Consider the following 7,910-nt stretch of genomic DNA (forward strand, 5'->3'; position numbering starts at 1 on the left):
AAATGGTTCTGCTCACCCTTTAAGTTTTACAGTCTGCTTTTATAAGTTCAGGGTTGTTGGTAACTATTCATTGACTACATGACTAGCAGAGCATTGTATGGAACCTAAGTTACAGTCACATTTTGTCCATAATAACATTTTATGGTACACATTTCCTGGCACCAGTTACCAGAGGTATCTCACAGTTTTTCGTCAGTAACACCTGGCAGAGGCAGAAGGTTTATCAAGCTTGTAAAGAGAGTTAACAGGGCCTAAGACATCATACATTGTTGCATGTTGTTATACACAAAAGTTACAAATCACAAGGTTTATGATTACCTTGATGCTATATTATTCAAACTAATGACTACTAAGAAAAGGGAGTAAATGGAAATTTATTTCTCTCAGTTAATTGGACAGTCTGCAGGGAAGTTAAGAACTCTTTGAAGTTATTTACTCCGAGTGCCTAGGAGATGAGGGAAGCACATCTTTTGTTAGCTCCCAGGAATGTGGGTACAGGTGGGCCGAACTGATCCCTCACCATGTCCTTCTCTAGGGGATCTGGCAATGTGGACAGACAATAGCGGGTCTCCGTATCAGTCTCACATTCAGCTTTTCAAAATTCAAAGAAAAGAAAACTTCAACTTCAAGAGAGCTTATCTACCCCTTTGATCTCTCTTGTTAAGGTAACTATTTGAGATTGCATTTTATTTTATTTTTGTATTTAAAGATGTAGGGTACATTCAGGATTAGTTATCCAAGTGGTTATCATACAGGTAAAGTTTGAGCCTCCCTTTGGTCCCCGCTTTGACTGGTTTGAAATCAGGTACCCTTATAGATGTTGCGTGTCACTCCAACCCCCCCCAACCAGATTACATTTTATTTATTTATTTTTTTGTTTTTTGAGTTGGAGTCTCACTCTATCGCCCAGACTGGAGTGCAGTTGTCGCTCCCGGCCACCGCAGCCTCGACCTGCTGGGCTTCGGCAATCCTTCCGCCTCAGCCTTCCAAGTAGCTGGAATTACAGGCATGCGCTACCATGCCCGGCTGATTTTTTGATTTATTGTAGAGATGAGGTCTCACTGCCCAGGCGGGTCTCGAACCCGCGGGCTCAGGCAATCCACTCACCTCAGCCTCCCAAAGGCGCGGGATGACAGGCTGAGCCACCGGGCCCGGCTGCCTCCTACTTCTAAGTAACCCAAAGGCAGCACTTGCAGAGATAATGGCAGAGGCAGGGTGAATAAAAGGGGCAGGATTTGTACGACCGTAAAAACGAATGTGGAGAGTGAGAAAGAGAAGCAGGTGTCAAAACCCAAGGGCTGATGCCTCCGTCTTTGGTGATACTTTTGAGGGAGATGCCTTTGACCAAGAAGGAGACGAAAAAGGAGGAAGAGAAGAATGGGTGGGTTTTTAATTAGAGGGCACTCTGACATGCAGACAAAGAAGGGAGGGATATAATCACAGCAGCATAAATACGTCAGGACAAACTAGAGTTCGCCAGAAACTGAGAAAGAAGACAATTCAAGGAATTGGAGGTCCGTAGTGTTGAATGCCACAGAAGGTCATGTAGGAAGAAGTTGAAAGATGCCATTATAGGAGTCACTTATTAAGCACCTTAGGAAAGCTTTGTTTTAGCAACGCCAGGACTGGTTTTAGGGGGATAATAAAGTACAACAGTTCTATGATTCACTTTCCTAATAGCTGGAACATCAAAGAGAAGGTTATAAATGGAGGGCAGACAGAGGTGTGGAAAGGCTTTAGTTTTATTATGATTATTTAGAGACAGGGTCTCATTCCGTCACCCAGGTTGGAGTGTAGTGGCACCATCACAGTTCACTGTTACCTTTAATTCCTGGGCTCAAGCAATCCTCCCACTTCAGCCTCCTGGGTACCTGGGATTATAGGTATGCACCATCCTACCCAGCTAATTTTTGATTTTTTGGGTAGAGTTGGGGTCTCACTATGTTGCACAGGCTGGCCTTAAATAATCCTCCTGCCTTGGCCTCTCAAAGTGCAGGGATTACAGGTGTGAGCCACCATATCTAGCCCGTTTTATTATTTTTAGAATGGTGAGAGTTGAATGTTTTATGGGCTGAGAAGAAGCAGTCAACAAATAGGAAGAGATTGAATACAGGTAAACATATTTGTGATTTAAACAGCCAAAGGAATGATTTTGGTCTGAGTTCCAGGCACTGCTGGCTAGCTACTGAGGGAATCTTTCCAGTCGGCATCATCCGTGAAATTCCACCAGGTGGGCCCCCCCCCCAATCCCCTCCTGAACAGACAGCTGGGCTTCTGTGTGCCTCCAAGGAAGGAGTCATGTGAGGCTTTGATTTCTGCGACAAGCCTGAGAGGAGGAGTTCGGCAGAGCAGGTTACCAACCCCGATCGTGCTAATAGTCATTCTAGGTAAGATCACTTCTTCTTTTTTTTTTTTTTTTGAGTTGGAGTCTCACTCTGTCGGCCAGACTGGAGTGCAGTGGCAGTGGCTGCTCCCGGCCACCGCAGCCTCGACCTGCTGGACTCCGGCGATCCTTCCGCCTCAGCCTTCCAAGTAGCTGGAACTACAGGCGCGCACTACCACGCCCGGCTGATTTTTGATTTATTGTAGAGATGAGGTCTCACCAAGTTGCCCAGGCGGGTCTTGAACCCATGGGCTCAGGCAATCCCCTCACCTCAGCTTCCCAAAGCGTGGGATTATAGGCTGAGTCATCAAGCCAGGCTGCAAGATCACTTCTGAGCCTCAGTTTCCCCCCGGGGAAAATGAGGGCAGTAATATCTACTGTCCAGGTAGCATCCCATGTGCAAAAGTCTCCAAAACACTGCTTCAGATGTGGCAAGCAAGTTTTAGGTTTCTTATTTTCACACTGATTCCTAAGAAGAGATTCCTGACCAGAAGAATCCTTCCTTCCCTGAAATTGCTGGCAGCCCTGCTTGTGTCTGCTTGTTTCCATGTTAATGGCTACCTGTAGTTTTTCTCTGTGCTCATGGATGTCTGCGCTCCTCCAGCCAGGACATGGAGTCTCCCTCTAGCTAAGGTGCTGGACTGCCTGGCCTCTCAAACACCCAGCGGACAAACACCCTCATTCAACAGGCACAGGGGAGGGAGTCGGGGAGACCAGGCACAAGAAAAACAGCCTGTTTCCTATTAGAAGATTCCTGGCAGGCTCTCTTTCTTAGAAAACCTGCCCGGTGAGTCAGTGTGTTGGCCCACCCTGACCTCCCACCAGGAATCGGGTGGCAGATTACCCTGGCACGGGGCCGGTGGATGACAATTCCTAGGCCTACACAGGGTTCCTGGTGCTCAGTCATATTTAATTAACCTGAACTTTCTATTATTATTATTATTTTTTGAGTTGGGGTCTTGATTTGTCGCCTAGGCTGAAGAGCAATGGCACGATCACGGCTCACACAGCCTCAAACTCCTGGACTCCGACAATCCTCCTGTTTCATCCCTCTCACACTACCACACCTGGCTAATTTTTTGATTTTTTGTAGGGACCAAATCTCGTTCTGTTGCCCAGGCTGGTTTCAAACTCCTGGGCTCAAGCGGTCTTCCCGTCTCAGCCTCCCAAAGTTGCTGGGATTACAGGCATGAGCCACCCCATCTGGCCTGAACTTTTATTTTTCAAATGGAAACGCCATTCTGCTGGTTTTAGGAATCTTGCGTTTACCTTTTTCATAAAGACACGTTTTCAAAACATTTTCTGTCGAAGGGTTTGACTTCAGTTCATCCAGATATTTGTGGCTAGGGATAGGGGAAAGGGGAATTTTGACTTTCTGAATGCTGGGAGTGTAGGGCTCTCCCTAAACTCTAGCCAACAGGTAGGAGCCTCCGCTGACCTGGGAGACACTCCCGGGCCCTCATAGCACCTGGCCAGTGTTTTGGACATGCTTCCTAGTCACTTTCACCCTGACCTGGGAGACACCCCGGGGCCCTTATAGCACCTGGCCAGTGTTCCGGACATGGAAGTTACTTGAAAGTGTTGGGTGAGCAAGTGAATAAAACATGAGGGTAACAAGTCGTCGATTTGGCTTATTTACTCAAGAGGCAAAGAAGAACAAGAAGGAGCAGTGGAAATGAGCTTGGGGAGATATTCTGGTAGGGCACCATGTTGAGAACAGGGCAGGGTGAACACTGGCTAGTTTGAATGTTTCAGTGTATACCTAAGGCTCAGTGACCTTGAAGTTGGCACGCCCAGCCTCATGGAATTCCAGATCCTCGTGCTGCTCTCGCTCCATGCCCATTGACACAATACAGGAAAAGTGAATTTTAGAATATTAAGAACATCATTCCCACAGAGACTTCTTGCAGGGCCTGTCTTTGGCTTGGAGAGACCAAGCAGGAAATGAACCCCAGCAGAAGCACCCATCAGGCTTGCTCAGCTGGGGTGTGTCAATTCAGCTTTCCAAACCTGGCTTTGAGAACCTGGTGTCCTGGTGACGTTCTCTGGGAGTCTGTTGAATTGGCCTTTGCAAAGGTTGAATACAGCAAGTACGGTGTTAAGTGAAAAGGCTGTGGTGATTCATTTCTGGGCTGTGGTTTGTTTTTCTTGAGGCACTTCTGGGCTCAGCTCAGGGGGTTGGGCTGCATGCTTGGTGGCTGATTGGCGTTGGCCACCAGGAAGCTCTGTCACACAGCCATGGATGTTAGCTATGGGTTTCTGCGGCAGGCAGCAATGAGCTGGTCCCAGAGCTTAAGAGGCCTCCAAACAGCCTCCGGCAGACTTGTTGGCCTCCCTCCTCATTAGGTCAGGCAGGGTCCTGATTTTAGGGAATTCATCTATGATTTTATTCTTCCATAGCCTGGAACAACCGAGATTTTTCAGATGTAGCCTGGAAAACCTCATATCCTAGTGGAAAGAACGGGGCCCATTTTCCTCCTTTTTCCTCCCAGAGTCTTAGGAATATCTCACCTTTAGAAAGGTGGGGATATTATTGAGGCCTCTTCTATTTGACTTTCTCAGCTGCTAATTCATTCTCTTGGTTTAGAAATTTATTTTCACTCTTATGCGTCACTTTCACGGTAAAAAAAAAAAATAGCAGCTTGATTTGGGCATGCAAAAGTATGATAATACATGCATGGAGAAATGTCTTCAAATTACTTAAGGAAAATCTCAGGAGACCCAAAGGCTTTCATCAGCAGAGGCAGTTGGGTCTTGGGGGTCCTGAGTCCCCCTTGCCAGGGCCACGTGTGACTCTGCATGACTCTGGAGGCCAGAAGCTCAGTGGGCTTCAATAAGAAAGATCAGGAGCTCCCCTACTTCTGCAGCAATCTGGAGTGGCCTACACCCTTGGAGAGGTAAGGCCCAGAGAGAGTGAGAGATTGAGGGGAAAGAGTCAGGTATAGGCATGAATATGAAAAACACCTGAAGCATTGCACGCCATGCCTAGTTCTATGGTATGGATGACAAGGGATTTGAGCAGCCCTCATTGTGGGGTTGCTCCATTGATCTAATCAGGGAAACAGGAGGAGGGTCGTTTGGAAGAGACACAAAAGGAGATCAGGAAGTTGTTTTGAGGGGTTTTGGTACTGTTTGTCTACGTGCTGGCCTCCATACTATGGGACTAGACTACTTTTTTTTTTTTTTTGAGTTGGAGCCTCACTCTGTCGCCCAGACTGGAGTGCAGTGGGGCCAATGCAGCCTCGACCTGCTGGGTTCCGGCGATCCTTCCGCCTCAGCCTTCCGAGTAGTCGGAATTACAGGCACGCGCTACCACGCCTGGCTGATTTTTTGATTTATTGTAGAGATGAGGTCTCGCCAAGTTGCCCAGGTGGGTCTCGAACCCGCGGGCTCAGGCAATCCACTCACCTCAGCCTCCCAAAGCGCGGGATTACAGGCTGAGCCACCGAGCCCAGCTATAGACTACTTTTTAACAAATATCTTTAGCCCTTCAGGAATGAAACTCCCCTCAGTTGCAGTAGAAAAACTTACATTAAGTTCTACTTTACAGTAAATAGCATCTGAGTGAGATTCCAGGGCAGGGGCTTAGACTTGTCATTTACTCAAGCCAAGACTCATCGTTGAAGAGTTAAGTGTGCGGGGCCCTGGGTAAAACAGCAAGGAATATAGAAATGAAAAAGGGGTGAGCTGCATCTTCTGGAAACCTCAGACTGGTAAGAGAATAGGACCCACACATAAGTAACCTGGGAAGAGAGCAGAGTAGCTAAGACCAAGACCCAGGCCCAAGCAGCATGGGATGAACATTCGGGATAGGGAGAGGCCAATTCCAATTAGGGAGAGCTAGTAAAGCTCACCAGAAGAAATAGAATCTAAACTGGACTTTCAAAGACTTTTACCAGGTTCTGGGAAGGGCTTGGGGAAAGGTGAGTGGAACACTTGACTAGGTTACATAATGTGAAGTGCTGAATTACTCAGTAGTCAAGATAAATATTTTAATGATAAATTTTTTCAAATCAAAATAAATGTAGGAAATCCCACATTGAACAGAACATCAAATTTTCAATAAAACTAGTGGTTTTATTTTTTTCTTTTTAAAATGATCCTGTGCTCTTATACAAGAGACTGATACTTTTCAATCAGCCCTTGGTTCCTAGTCTTCTATCAAGAGCAATTAGGAGGGTTGACAGTGACCCGCGAACAGATTGGGCAACATAGAGCTTTATATGTAGTCATTTTTTAAAATTGCAGAGTTTTAATTAACTTTTACATTTGATTCCAAATATGAGAGCATATTTTGATCACGTATGTGGGGGTGTGTATCTTTGAACGCCAACATGGCAGGACACGGCACTGGCCACATCATAAAGAGGGAAGGAGACCAGCTCTAGTAAAGGCAGAAGATACTAGATCATGTTCAGACCCACAGGAGCTATGAACCACGTGCTTGGGCAGTTGTAATGAGAGAGAAGGCTGAAGCATTTAGAAGAGGAAAAGGGTGGAGAGCTTTGAATACCATTTTGAAGATGTTTGAAATTAATAGTGAAAACACTTCAAGAACCATTGAATGTTTCTGGATAAAAAATCAAGCTTAGCCAGGCTCGGTGGCTCAGCCTGTAATCCTGAGCCTTGGGAAGCTGAGGTGAGGGGATTGCCTGAGCCCGCCGGTTCGAGACCCGCCTGGGCAACTTGGCGAGATCTCATCTCTACAATAAATCAAAAAATTAGCCGGGTGTGGTAGTACGCGCTTGTAGTTCCAGCTACTTGGAAGACTGAGGCGGAAGGATCGCCAGAGCCCAGCAGGTCGAGGCTGCAGTGGCCAGGAGCAGCCGCACTCCAGTCAGGGTGACAGAGTGAGACTCCAACTCAAAAACAAAAAAACAACAAGCAAAAACAAAAAAAAGAAATCAAGCTTGAGGCTAATCTCTCTAGGGCAGTAGGGAGCATTAGTCAAAGAGGGTGAGGCAGGAAACAGAATCGAGCAGAAAAAGTGGAAAGATTCTTGGGATTAACAGACTACGTTGTTCAGAATATAGTTTCAGAGATGCTTCTTCAATTGCTTCTTCGACAGTCCAGGAAGACTTTGCTGAGTGCTTCCTACAGATAACAAACTTACATCCACTTGGGGGCAGGAAGTACATTGTGATCTTTTTTCTCAATGAGGTCATAGCAGCCCTACCAGGTTAGGTATCCTGTCTAACAATCTCACACACCTATTTTCACCAGCTGCTGTGATCTCTGGGCTACCCAAATTTCTAAGTGGAGGTGCAGTGAGCTCCCAAGAAGCCAGTCTCTTCCTTGTGTGCTATTATTAGAACTGTGTTGCTACACATTTCAGAGAAAGAGCCAACACCCCTTCTAGGATGGAAGGGAGGAATGGGAAGCCAGCCCTGAGAAATTTTGAGGAGGCGCTTTTTTTCTTTCCCATGTAGTGGTGGGCATGCTAAGATAAAGTTTTTGCGAAATGCAAGCTGATTATGGAAGAGAACCTATTCTGTATAATGCATATATATTTGTTTTTTTTTTTTTT

The sequence above is a fragment of the Carlito syrichta genome, unplaced genomic scaffold, assembly GCF_000164805.1.
Source record: "Carlito syrichta isolate Samal-C Ts95f unplaced genomic scaffold, Tarsius_syrichta-2.0.1 Scaffold316252, whole genome shotgun sequence".
Lineage (NCBI taxonomy): Eukaryota > Metazoa > Chordata > Mammalia > Primates > Tarsiidae > Carlito > Carlito syrichta.